We start from the raw sequence: 14,224 nt of genomic DNA, 5'->3' as shown, positions 1-14,224 counted from the left end.
AATTTGACAACAAAAAATGCAAAGAGACATACAGTTGCAAGAAAAAGTATGTGAACCCTTTGGGATTTCTTGGATTTCTGCATAAATTGGTCATAAAATGTGTTCTGATCTTCATCTAAGTCACAACAGTAGACAAACACAGTCTGCTTAAACTAATGCCGCAAAAAAAATGATATGTTTTCATGTTTTTATTGAACAAAACACGTAAACAATAACAGTGCAGGGGGGAAAAAGTATGTTTTTTATTTGATATATAGTCTGTGCTTTAAAGAAAATATTTCATAATTGTCATTGACAGCACTTTCACAGTGTTTTCAGAACTGACTATGGTTAAACTTATTCAAGGGTTTTATTCACCCTCTTTTTCTCACACTGTATTCCATTTTGTGGCATCCATTTGTCTGAGACTCAAGTCTCGAGTCTCAGGTCTTATTTTCCCGACTTTGTAAGCAATCCAACCTTTTTTGGCTTTCCATCCTCCTTCAAACTTCCTCTCTGTTGCTGAAAACCACCACACAGCAGATTCCTGTCACATTGTGCTGGAATGTTTGAGGGGAATTCAGGAATGTAGATTGGAATGCAGCGTGTACAGAAGCAGTTAGAGTTCGCTGGGCCACATTAGGTCATTTTTTGTGTTTAAAGCAGCTATGCACGTGCTCTCATCAGCGTCTGTGTACATTTGCCGTGTGGGTGTCTGTGTCGGGTAATTTAAATGTGTTACTAGTAGGGAAGAACCAAACAACATAAGGTTTAACTCATTTTAATCCATGATGATCTTTTTACGGGAACGTGACACACCGTCTTCCCGGATAAGGATTAGATCTAATTATTCATTTAACCAAAAGTGTTTGCAGAAATGTTTTCAACAACAATGCTGCACAGCTTCCTGCTAGATAGGCACTTCATGTTAAGAATCTATACATGTAGAGACACATGTTGTAACTCTCACAGGCTTCCATACTACTCTAGATATCACACAGCACATCCATCCTGGTGACAGGTGCCAATTTAAATGGACAGATGTGGCATTATGAGATATTTATCAGGCATTTCTGTCCTACTATTGTGTTTAATACTGGTGTTTAATAATACAGTACAGTACAGTATAGAAGTAAACTAAGAGTTTACAGCCAGTGGAGCAACCCCTGCATTATGTTATCAAACTTTATCACTTATTTTCTTCAGCCTGCCACATTTACATGTGTTGGTTTAACACAAAAAAATGAAATGGCGATAGAAGAGGATAGAGAAAGCAACAAGGGAAAAATACAAAATCTAATCTATCTGTTTCCCATATCCATAGGGTTTGGATTTTGGTGTTCTAGAGGCTGTGGTGATGTAGAAACTCTAAATTACTTACTCGAGTTAAAGTTTACCTAAGTAAAAGTACTGGTCTATAATTCTGCTCAAGTAAAAGTAAAAAGTATTAAATGTAAAGTTGATGCTGAGGAGTTTTACAGTAAAATATGATCTTTCCTTATTGGCAAGAACAAACAGAGAATAGATCACCCACCAGGTTGTTCCTGGTCCGGTTCCTGGTGGTTCCACCTCTGTAATACAGTACAATACATGGCAAGCTTGACCATGTTGATTAAACTCATATGGAGTGAAGTTTAACACAAATAATTAAACCACACTTTTGACAGTGTGAAATATTTTACTGTATGACAGAGCTGCAGTAATTCATGAGAATCTCTAGCGAGAACGAAGTGGACAGTCAACCTCATATAAAGCCAATGCATACCGATGCACCATGCATCCTTTAGTAGCACTTAGAGTCACAGGCAGGAACTCAGTGGATAACATCACTCATGGTGCGAATGTGTCTAACAACAGAAACAGCAATAATCCACTTGAAATATGACCAAAAGAACCTCAGCAGGGATCACTGTCCAACAGGCAATATCTGAACACATACAAAACACATCTACACTCTCTGCCCAAGGGCATGATGGAAACTCCACCCACATATCCCATCAGATTTGAAATCACAGTGTAGTCAACAGGGGGAAAAGTAGAAGAGTATCATACTCAAGTAAAACTTACATAAGTAGAAGTAAAAGTACTGATTTTAAAATGTACTCAAAAAAGCAGAAGGACACTGAAAAAATACTCAAAATCAAGAACTATGTGTAAATTTAATTAGTTACTTTCCATCACTGGATACGATATGATACAGTATGATACGATATGAGTGGCATTCAATTATATCCTGGCTTCAGCTGCGACATTTTTTCTTCTTATCCGCTCAGATCAGCACAGAAAAGTGCTCCCAAACTTTGTACCAAGTCTCGTTAGTTAAAAATATTGATCCAAGTAATGAGTCCATGGTGGGATCGGTGGAATAAGTCTTAAGCTGACTTAACAAGCTGAAAGACAGTTACATATGTTGTGTTCATGTCAGCTCAATAAAATAGATAAATGAGATGTTGTATTTAGATATAGAGGAATATTTTGTTTTCGACAAGAAACCTGTGAGCTTATACCTTGTCTGTTGTAAATGTATTATCATCATTTTGTCTTTTAACCAAAAAATAGAAAAATATCAGTGGTGATAACTTATTGATAAGGTCTGTTATTAATAAGGGTATCAATATTGGAAAAATAATTTCCTTCCTTAGATATGATACAATATGACATTATACCTGTGGAAATGTTCTACCACCACAATGATAAATAAAAACAGCATTGCATATTACCCTTATTGCACATGGGTAACAGAAACAAAATTCACTGGGAATTAAGGTTTTTATTTATTTATTTTTTAAATCAAATAAACTTCCATGTTTAAAAAAACAACAGATTAAAACTAAACAGATAAACAAATGTGTTCCCTGCTTAAGTGACTGTCATACTTGGATCCTGCAAAGCTGCCAACATTTCTAAATAAAAATGTCTTTGAACATTCTGTGATCTAACACAAAGAGAACTGTGATCAGTCTGTACTACAGAGCCTTAAAACAGAAAGTAAAGGACAAGATGTCCTCTCAGTGTGGCAGGAAAAACATTTTTCTTATAATTACATCTCTACATCCATCTGTGTGCAAGGAAATCGTTCACTCTGGGGGCTCAAGTAGCCCGGTGGTTGTGTAGCACGAAGGTTGCAGAGGGTGATGTCCTTAAAGCAAGCAGCAGTCTGCAGTCTGGCTTGTTTCACATGTTATACTCTGCTCTTAGTTGACTCTGCCCACCGTCCTATCTGAATAAAGGCATAAAAGCCCAGGTGTATTTTCTACAAAAATGACAAAATGTTTGCTGCAGAAGGACAGTGCCTCAGTGAGAGACTGAAAATGAAAATTCCATAGAATCATTAGTGAATATAAAATGAGTTTTAAGACAGCCCAGCCCAAAGAGAAGGCATCTTTTCATATGTTTTAATTAACCCCAAAGATTTAATTTAATTCTTAGAAGTTTTTTTTTCGTTCTCCTTTTGACCCAAATAAAAGGTTCCAGCTAAACCAGATAAAAGTCGTCCCCTGAGCCGCCCCTCAGGTGATTGCAGACCTTATCACATCTTTTGTACTTCAAAGTGCGGCTGTTTCACAGCCCACTAGTCCTCCATAACCGGAAACTGAATCCTCAGAAAGGCTACACCCAAACTGCATTATTTATTGCTATGAACCACCCTGAACCCACGCTGCATTTAAACGTGTGGTTTAGTACTCATCAGTCAGAATGGGAGGTGAGACTCATCTGAATTGTAAGTGCATCTTTGCTTTGTGGATAAACGGATGAGTCAACACGTCATCAATGGTTTTAAAGCTATTTTAGTATCCTGTGGTCAAACATGCACACATAAACACACTTGCTAGTGTTTTTGTTGTTAAGGTGATTTCCAGTGAAGTGTGTTTTCCAGGTATTTGGAGGGTCTCAATAATGAGTGGACTGTGGTTGGTGTAGGCAGAGGGAAAATAATTCATCAAGAGATGAGAGGAGGAGAAAAAGGATGCGGTGGAAGGAAACAAAGAAAAAACATCCACTTGACAGACCTTTTTTTTTATTACAAATTTTCAACTATTGATACAGGTAGAGTTTTTACAGTTCCAGATATTTATACTCTTATATGACAAAAATATCATATTTTTAAAGATAATTTTTGTGGTGTTTTTGCCTTTACTTTGGTAGGACAGCTGACAGCTGTGCCAAGACCGAGGTCCCATGACCAGTACATGTAGGTGCCCACTCTCCCAACTGAGCTAAACTGGCTCCAAAATATCATTCTATTTAAACAAACTATGTTGACTAATATTCGTGTTTAATAACCAGAAATTGCAGACAAAATCCTGCACACTAATGTTATAATGCTTTTTGCTTTTGTTTGAGAAGGACAGAACACAGAATGGAGTAAGAAAAGAGGGAAAGAGTGAGCGATAACATGGAAAAGGAGCCACAGGTTTGACTTGAACCCAGCCCCGTACATGGGGAGATACTTAACCCTCTGAGACCAGCATTGTCATATACAAGAAAAGACATAGGTCATGAAAAGTTAAACAGCTTTTGAACCATAAATCTCAGCTTCTTCAGTTGTATTCTTCTTGAAGCCTGCCGTTGTGCCGTTCCAATGACGTTATCCATGCATTTGAATTACTTAAGAAAGCTTTTCTAGCAAGCATGGAGCTTGGGTGACTTTCCAGGGTCTTTACAGATTAAATCCACACCAGTAAATCTGACATTGAATGTCTTTCAATCCATTTTTTAATCTGTTTTCAATCATATCTGCCACTAGCAACTAATGGTCAATGCTGTTTTGTATCCTGAAATGCCTTTTAAAGGGCTGTGACAACTAGTGGCGGGCTGATCCATCGTTATGTCATGCTTTGTCAAACTGCACATGCCTTAAGACTTACATCATGGAGGAGTCGTCCTGATTAGCTCATATTGGTGAGACATAGTCTGTAATGTGTCCCTCTGCGTCAGTGCAGACAGGAACTGCTTTGAATAATGGCACAAATAGATCCAGTACAACAAAGTGCAAGGACTTTTGTAACAAAATCCATTTTAAGATTTTTTGTCAAACAATGACTATTTTTTCACTTTTTTACCCCAAGAAATGGAGGACAAGTTAGTGGGAAAAAAAGTCTCATTATGGTTAATTGTGTGTTAAAAATATGAGTTCTAATTTCAATTCAGGTTTTTCTTTTATCTTCATAGCTCCATAACTTTTTTCTAAATTCAACTGACAGTTTTGCAGATCACATATTCCTAAAGTCTGGGTTATCCTAAAAAAATGTGTTTAGAGCTTGACTGTGCACCACAGGGTTGATGTTTTACAAGCTTTTTAAGACAATAAGTCCAGGTGAGACAAAATTGAGCACTTGAAGGATTAATTGCTAGGCTAAGCTGCTTTTGATTCAGAAAGTATAAAAGCATCAAAACTTTGAAAACCTTGCATTAAAGTACATCACATTCAAATGTTACAAAATTACTCATAACTACACTATTTAGCTCTCTTGACTTTTGAAGCTGTGTGGGTCCACCGCTCCCTTCTTGATGTTAGCTCTAACCTCAGAGAGGGGTGTGGGGTTGGGGGTTTATGAAAGGGGATGAAGGGGAAGCCTCCCCCCTCGTTAACATAAATCATCAAACACATCCTCCTGGTCAGCACATGTTCAACGTTGGATCATTTGTTAGAGGAAACAAGACTTTCCATGCTCGTCACCTCTTTGTGAAGTTTGAACTAATTAACAAGTGCTGATGTTTCTGTGGGCTGATACTTCAGGGAAAAATAAATAACTCAGCTTCTGTAGGAAATCAGTCTTGTGCAGTTTTTCCTCTGTATTTGTTGCATTAGATATGGATGGAAAATTATAAAACAATTTTCATTGATCTCATAGTCAAGCTCTTGTGTTTGCTTTGATGTAAACTTGGTATTAAAAAACTAATATTTTAAAATATAAAATCAATTCTTAATCCTGTTTTGCCAATATTATTTCTTCAGACCACATTTATCTTTTTTTATTCTCAGCTTCCCAAAAGCAGCCGTGCTATTAAAAACCATCAGCATCCAGACTCTTTCTAAACACAGTGAGTGTTTGACTCCTGTTTAAATCACTAAAGTGCTGAATAAAGCTCTTTAGTAGGCATGTAACCCCATTAATTACAACAAATGAAAATTACAATTTTCTCATAAATAAAAAGAGCATGAAAGGCAATTAAACTTGAAGCCAGAATCTGACTTTCTATAAGCTATAGCTCACATATCCTGAAACATTTCCAAGAAGGCACTATTTTAAATTAAATACAGCTATTTTACAATTAAGGCCGCGATGGCTCAAAGATGAACACTCAGAGCCAACGTGGTTTCTTTATTTGATGGCAAAACAGCGTAAAAGTTAAATAAACTGTTTTTTGTTTTGTTTTGGGTTTTTTTGGCACCTGCTGTCAAATCTATTGGATCTCCCTCTAAGTGATGAAGATGATACAAAAAAATAACTAGAAGATTTGTTTTTAAAAAGATGAATGAATGACTATAACCTATTAAGATTAGCTTTGCAGCCAAGGTCAAGCTCAATGACTTTCTTTTGTCTGGGCCTTCTCGCCCCTGGTAATACACTCAGAGATCCCTGGCAGTTCTCAGGTCTATGGGACATCCACAGCACAACCAGGTCATGGCAACCCAACTACTTGCTGGACAGTACCACCAGTGGTTCTCAAATGGTGTGGCAAGGCACTCTAGTGTGCCTTGAGAAAAGTCAGGGTGTGCCTTTAGAATTTGTACTTTTTGCCACTTTTGCTATTGTTTTGTCATTCTTTCGACCAAATTTTCATCACTTTTAACCCTATTTGCCACTTTTAACACCTTTTTGATACTTTTACCCCATTTGTGCCACATTTTAGTCCATTTTTGCCCACTTTTGCTATTGTTTTGTCTTTTTTGCCAGTTTTTCATCACTTTTAACCCATTTTTGCCACCTTTTTGCCAATGTTTGCCCACTTTTGCTATTGTTTGGCCACTTTTTTTGCTCAAATTTGCCAAATTAAAAAAAAAAAAAAAAAATTTAACCCATTTTTGCCACTTTTTGCCCATGTTTGGCCACTTTTTCCCCAATTTTCCACATCAACATATTTGTTGTCGCTTTTCACAATTATTCAGTTCTTCTAAACTGAAGATGTTTCAGTATCTTTTTCTTTATTTTCTGACACCCTGATGTTTCTGCACATTATGACATAGCTATGAAGTTGACATTACTTTCCTAAGCATTAAGTTGAGTGTCTCCATCAGCATTGTTAACATTACCAATAAAAAGGTAATTCTGTTTTAATGGGATAGCATTTTTAAGAGGGCTTTATCTTACCAAAGCATAAATAAATAAATAAATAAAAACTGATTTCTGTTGCTTCGATTGGAGTGTTTATTATTTAGGTTGAATATATTGGTTATCAAAGTTTAACTTAACGATGGATCATGGTATTGCTGTCCTCCATGATCCCTCAATTGGCTGGGCCCCAGAAAGCTCTCCTCATTATCCCCCTTTGTGGGTGGCCTTGACTGTAACATTATTAAAAGAGTCTATTTTGTATCAATATGAATATGGTGTGCCTTGAGATTTTGATTTAACCTTAGGTGTTCTTCGGCAAAGAAAAGTTTGAAAACCACTGTCATAGACCATGCTTACTCGCCACATCCACCCCTTACGCCACCCTAAAGTTGTGCTTATTTTCCCATGCCCCTGATAATATGCAAGGACATCCAGAGCACAACCAGGGTTGAGTCAATCTTCCTTCCTGTCTGATGATGCCCTCAGACAACTTACCTGCCATTATACTTCCACCTCAGTTTTTGGCCCAAACATGCCTAAAAGTTCTGAACAGTAAGAGACCCAGTCTCTGACATCATTATCAAAGTGTGCTAGTGCAACTTTGGAAATGAATGCATTACATGCATTTAAAAATCCACACTAACAATAATTCAACTTTGTCTGACATATAAACATGCTGCTAGTGTGAAAGTGTAGTAAAATGTTCTGTAAATGTCTCGTCAAATTTAAATAAAACCATCTTAAACATTTATGCAGTGCCAAAAGCCACTGCTTGTTACAGCACAATAAGATGTTGCACATTTTCCTAAGCTCTGTAAAAAACCACATTAATTGTTGAAAATCACAAGAATGACACATAAATTTGGTTTCTAACTCTGCTTCCTCTGCGAGCAGCTCTCAGTCACTGCAGCAGCCATAAAGCACGTCACTCTGTGTGGTCCTCTAATTGCATATCAGATGGAGCCAGTCTGCATGATGAAAGCTTGACTTTGTGCTTTGTGCTTTGGTGTCAGTTCTAATATGTAAAGCAGATGTGTGTTTTAATATCAAAGCCCATCAGTGGTTGTGTAGAGCTGCTAGTTAAATGGCTTTAGAGCTTGGATTCCCACTGAGGCCACACGCACGGAGGACGTGTTCCTTTAAGGAGGCTTCATTTTTGATTCTCCTCACTGACAAAAAAAGACAAGAATGAGTATGAGCAGTCTGTGGAGTTGTAAAGCAAGACTGCAGTGAAATACAACCCTGTAACCAAAAAGTTGGGACAGTGTGTGAAATATAAAATAAAGCAGTGAGATGAATGGCAAAACTCCACATGTATTTGAATCTAGGAAAGAGGGTTCTAGTTCTGTTGATACCTGGTCTTCTGTGAAGAGAGCCTTCCTGTCTTGTTTTTGTGTGGGAACAATAATCAGCAGCAGCAGAGAGTTGGCCTTGTCTGCAGCAGCTCAAAGCTCCTCTATCTGATCAGATCCCGGCCTTGTTCCACGACTCGCCTGGATTATAGTTGTCATATCAGCCGGAGCCCAACTGATTACACATTCACACAATGATTACATGCAGCTTACTATAGGACTTTATAAAACATCCAGAAACCTTTTTTTAACCCTGCAGTGACTCAAGGTCCTGCAGCGATAAGGCTGCTTCAAAGTAAAAGATGTGCTGTCGATTGTGTTTCTGCCAATCCCTTTGAGGTGCTGTCATGGTGTGTGTGTGTGCTTGTGTATTTGTGTGAGGAGCATGGGTCAGCCACTTAAGGAAGATTTGATTTAAGCTTTACAAACAAGAAGTTAGTTGAGCTAGCTGTATTTGATTGATGACCAGAACCAGGAGCCCAAACGGGCTTTTTCAAATAGATAATGTCCTAAGGCCCGCCTACTTCGTTGTAATTTAATCTTTATTTCAGGCTTGAATATATAAATGTTAGTAATTTTATATTTTATGGGAATGGAAGCAAATTTACTGTGAGGGTTTTTAGTTTTTCTTGACAAAGGTCAATTATTGTTTTTTGAAAGAAACGACTAATTAATGTTTTAAAGGCCCTCAAAAAATGTCTTATACTGAGCCAACGACTGTGCATTTGCCGAACAAATGTCAGCCATTACTTAAAGGTTTTAACAGCTGTGTTTAGCTTGCCAGTGAAAATTATTTTGACTCCATGATTGGATTGAAAACTCTCTTTCCAGCCAACCTATCAATGTTTAAAACTTACTAGTTTTCAATGAAAATAAAAAAACTTAAATCTACATTTTTTGACTCTGAGATCTACTTTGTCAAAGTTTTGTAACTATGATTATTTTAACCACTGGCTGACCGATAAAATACCGGCACAAATATCAGTCATATGTCATGCATTGCTAAATTTGGCAGGTCAAATGAAGCCAAACAAACAAAGAGCAGTTCGAGAGCTGAAAGAGATGCTCTCCTGGGTGAGCTGGGACAAATGATCTGGCTCACCAAAAGGAGCTGCAATCCCATCACTACTACATAAGATCATAACCAAAGAACACCACAGCCTAAAAACATAATATTTTATATAGACATATGCAGTATAAATAGATGGAGACAAACCCAGATCGGCGGAGGGTTGCAGTGGTCACCTCTCTCACTCAACCCCTTCTCCCCTGATTGCAGTTTGGCCTGGCAACAAGCTCTTTGAAGAAGCCTGGTGTGTGCCAAACTCCTTCCATTGGAGAATTATCGAGGCCTCTGTGCCCTTGGGAGCCATCAGTGCAGTTGAATTTTTTTGAAGCCTTCCCCAGATCTGTGCTTTGCAACAATGCTGTCTCTGAGCTCTGCAGGCAGTTCCTTTGACCTCATGGCTTGGTTTTTGCTCTGATATGCATTGTCAGCTGTGAGGCCTTCTAAAGGGAGAGAATGAACCTTTCCAAATCATGTCTAGTCAGTTTAATCTACCACAGGTGCTCCAACAAGTTGTAGAAACACCTCAGCAACAATCAAGAGAAATAGGAGGAACCTGAGGTAAAAGTTAATTTTTTTTGCTAAGGGTCTTGATACTCATGTCAATGTGATATTCCATTTTTTTTGTTTCTGCTGAATTTGCAAAACTCTAAAATTCTGTTTTCACGTCGTCATGGTGGGATACTGAGTATAGATTAATAAATTTGATTTATTTCAACTGTAGCATCAGGCTACAACATAAACCATGGTCAACCTAGGTTTAGGGAAGGGTTGAGGTAAAGCTGTTGCTGAAAAATGCATACAAAAACATAAACAATAAAATTTTAATTTTGGAAAGATTGGAAAGGCAGGCTGTTAGCTTTTCACCAGGGCAATGGAAGGGTGAACTAGATTTTTATTTTGAGTAAAAATATTCTTTGATCTCAGCTTTGGTGAAATCAGCTTTTTTATTGCAGTAACAGAATATCCTAAGTACTGCTAAAGAGTGTAGTAAAGTTGTTGGCTTCAGTTTGTCTGAGCTTTTTACATTACATAAGCCCCCCTCTCCCACCCCCTTTCATTTTGCACAAAAGATTTCTGAAAACACACACAGACAGACACACACACGCCATCAGTGCGGCATGGCAGCCGTCCAGAGAGGGGCTCCAGTGTCGCTGGTTTTCAAAGAGCTCTTTGCCTGTTGTCCTTTTGATGCTGGCTCCCAGCAGCAGTGGAGCAGAAATGCCGAACGTCCAGCTTTGATATGAATTTGTCCCTCATTCTCCACACTGCTGAGCAACTCTGCAGCCACACTCTGAAAAAGGCGTCCTGAAGTTCCACTAACAAATCAGTGGGAATTTAACCCAAGTTAAAGTGCTAGTACACAGGGGACTGTGTACTAGATGTACAGGTCACGTACATGTTTGTAGCATTCAATGCTCTTTAGAAATGCATGTTCTTAAAGAACCAAACCTCTTGACATGATCCTGTCAATATCTGGATTTCTTTCTAAGAGTTCATGACTTCAAAAAGAAAAATCACAACTGGCTTTTTTCCTCTGTGCCACCCATGCAGCAGGGTTGTGTTTGTCCTGACTCATTAACAGTGCGGCTAAGATTAGCGGCATACACAGGGTTTTCAGAGTACATCAGAGAGACTGAAGACCTCTGACAGCCACTCTCACAGACCGTCCATCTGAGATGCCATCTATTTTAGAATGGAAATACTGCATTTTGCTGCAACAATGTATTTTCAGGTTTAGATTCTTCAGTTTTTTCAAATTCAGCTTTATTTATAAACAAATTCTGGTAGTTACAGTCATTAAATGACCATATTGCCAACATTACAGACTAAGCAGCATTTTATAAATAAACATAGATAAAGATCAGAGGTCTAATTCAGTATTAAGATATTTATAAAACAGTTTTAGAAGTCATTATATGAATGATAGCTGCCTTTAGCTTTGTTAGCTTTAGCTAAAGCTAGCCTAGCTATGCTGGCTATGTAATTAATGTTACTGCATAAGTTAGCTGATCAGCATAAGCTTTAGCAAATGTGGCTGCATAGAGAACTTGGCTACATAGCTGCTGGGGGGGGGGGGTAAACCATGGACTGGCTGTCAGTTACAGGGCTGACAGACAGAGACAAACAGCTTGGCATGTTCAAACTTACATCTACAGTCAATTTAGAGTCAAGAATTAACCCAGCAAGCATGTATTTGGTCAGTAGGAGGACGCTGAAGTATCCAGACTCTACAGAAAGGCCCAGTCTGATTGGGATACTAACCAGGAAGTAAGAATAATGTATATACTTTCTGTTGTTGTTATTTTTTTGGTGTGTGTGTGTGGGTGTGTGTGTGTGTGGGGTGTTAATGTCTTAACCATTACCTTAACCTGTAACCTAACCCTAAACGAAAGTTTAATCTGATTTGATTTCAAAAGTTTTCGCAGGTATTTCTGTTCTGAGATAGATGGTGTCTCAGATCTACCATTAGTGAGAGTGGCTGTCAGACATGTACGGTCTGCTGCCAGATCCTATTCACAAGATGACCAATCATGACACTTTTCTTCAGCCGCCGCCAGGCTCAACATCTATCAAAGATTGTATATTGCCATCAACCTACCCACACCATACACAAGAAATGACTTTAACAAAGTATTTATGTTAATGTAATATCTTTGCAGTTGCAAGGAGAAAATTATTTTAAAGCATGCACATTTGAAATATTACTGAGGTCCTGACCTAACTGGTAGCTACGCCCCTGAGCACAGATTATACTGTACAGATAGTGCAGTTTTGTCTCTTAGCTTAGTAGTAAGAAGTCTGATTTCTACTCTATTCTACACCTCCTGAGAAAATGCTGCTACTGAACACTGTTGCAACATTTGTTGTTTCTTCTAATTTCACCTCCACTCGTGTGCTTTGCTCATGTGGAGATACAGCTGCAACAGGTGTTCACTGTGGAGTCCCTCAAGGCTCATTAATGGGTCCTTTTTCTTAATTACATGCTCTCTATTTGGAACCAAACTTAATCAAGCAAACAATGGTGGTACAAATATGTTTTTATTTTTTGTAAGGTACGACTTTTTCCATTTCAAACACTTGGTCTACTTGAGTTTGTGAAGTATTTATGGGATGTAAAAAATGTCCCCTTTCAGTACTTATTATGCAAAGTCTTATTATATTTCACTCAATTTCTCAGGCTTTCAGTAGTCGCCTGGAATTCCCGGTTCAGCTCTTTGAGTCGGGCTATTTCAAAGGAATGCAGCATTTCTGTGTGAAAACTGTGTGAGTCTGCAGACTCAGAGCCATGTGTGTGTAACATTCCAGCCAGTGTTAGAGGTATGTGAATTACGTCTTCCAGAGAGAGAATGTGAAGAATCTGCTGCCATGAGAAGACCGCTGTTGTTTACTGACACAGTAGTGAAAAGGAGGTTCCTGTGTGTGTGTGGCTGAGAGAAGTCCACATGGTGCTGTCACTTCCTAGTTAGAAACCTGGCTTAAATGTAGCCGTGATTCTGGGTCATTATTTTCAAAGCTTTGTTGTGTGTAGCCATGAACAAAGAGCTGCAGGCCTTTTGTAGTTTTCTGAAGGCAGTATTTTTGTGATGTCAAGTGGCTTGTTTCGAAGGAAATCTTATTGTTCTGTTGATACTTCTCATTTCAAAGCTGAACTCATCGTGAATGGATGCTACTATGAGTTGAGCTGTGCATCTTGACTGGTCTTACAATTCCATTATGATTATTAGGCCAGTGATTCAATATGATATCACAACGCATCACAATTCATCCAGTGCATCCTCTGTTTTGCGATTAACTGCACGACTCCTTTTTTCAATAGGCAAGCGATCTAATACACAAACTCCTCATGTCAATGAATTTCTTAAAAAAAATGTGTACAAAAGGCTCCTCCAGCTGTTTTTCATAAGTAACACTTTTCCAGCCTACTTTTTTCAGACTTGTAATTGCCTTTGCATCCAAAATAAGCTCATACTTTTCATGAAATGGCAAAATGTGTCAGTTTGAACATTTGATGTGTTTTTATGTTCTGCTGTGAATAAAATGAAGCTCAGCGTTCATGAAGGTCACAGTAGTCATACGCCCAGCGGTGATCAGCTGACAGCCAGATGATTCCAATTATCACTTCTTAGCCAATCACAGCTCTTCCTCTCAATACAGCGGTCCACTTAAATACGAGTTACTTCTCACTAAACCCTGCTTATATTAATGCTGATGAACCACGCTGCTGCTGCTGGCAAAGCTTAACCTCCTCCACCCCAGCTTCCTCCTTTATAGCAAAAAGCTTGTTGCACCCTCATATTAAGATTCACGTTAGTATGAATTAATTTCTTTTGAAACAAAACAATGAATCTGCTAGTTTTCATAAATAGTTTTTAGTATATACAGTGCATTTGGAAAGTATTCAGACCCTCCTCACTTTTTTCAATTTTGTTGTTATATTGCAGCCTGGTGCTACAGTAAAAAAAAAAAAAAAAAAAAAAAAAAAAAATTCTATTCTCATTAATCTAGACTCAGCACCAGCATTGGAATTTAACTTTTCAGTCTAC

General features: G+C 38.2%; 1 protein-coding gene across 2 annotated transcripts in view; it reads left to right on the top strand.

Moving 5' to 3' along the window:
• The window catches only part of atg7 (ATG7 autophagy related 7 homolog (S. cerevisiae)), a 112,683-nt gene that overhangs the window by 96,531 nt on the left and 1,928 nt on the right, over positions 1-14,224 (top strand). The window lies entirely within an intron of this gene.

Source organism: Cheilinus undulatus, linkage group 3 (genome assembly GCF_018320785.1).
Source record: "Cheilinus undulatus linkage group 3, ASM1832078v1, whole genome shotgun sequence".
Classification (NCBI taxonomy): Eukaryota; Metazoa; Chordata; class Actinopteri; order Labriformes; family Labridae; genus Cheilinus; species Cheilinus undulatus.
Note: the sequence above shows the minus strand (reverse complement) of the source record. Positions and strands in the feature narration are given on the sequence as shown.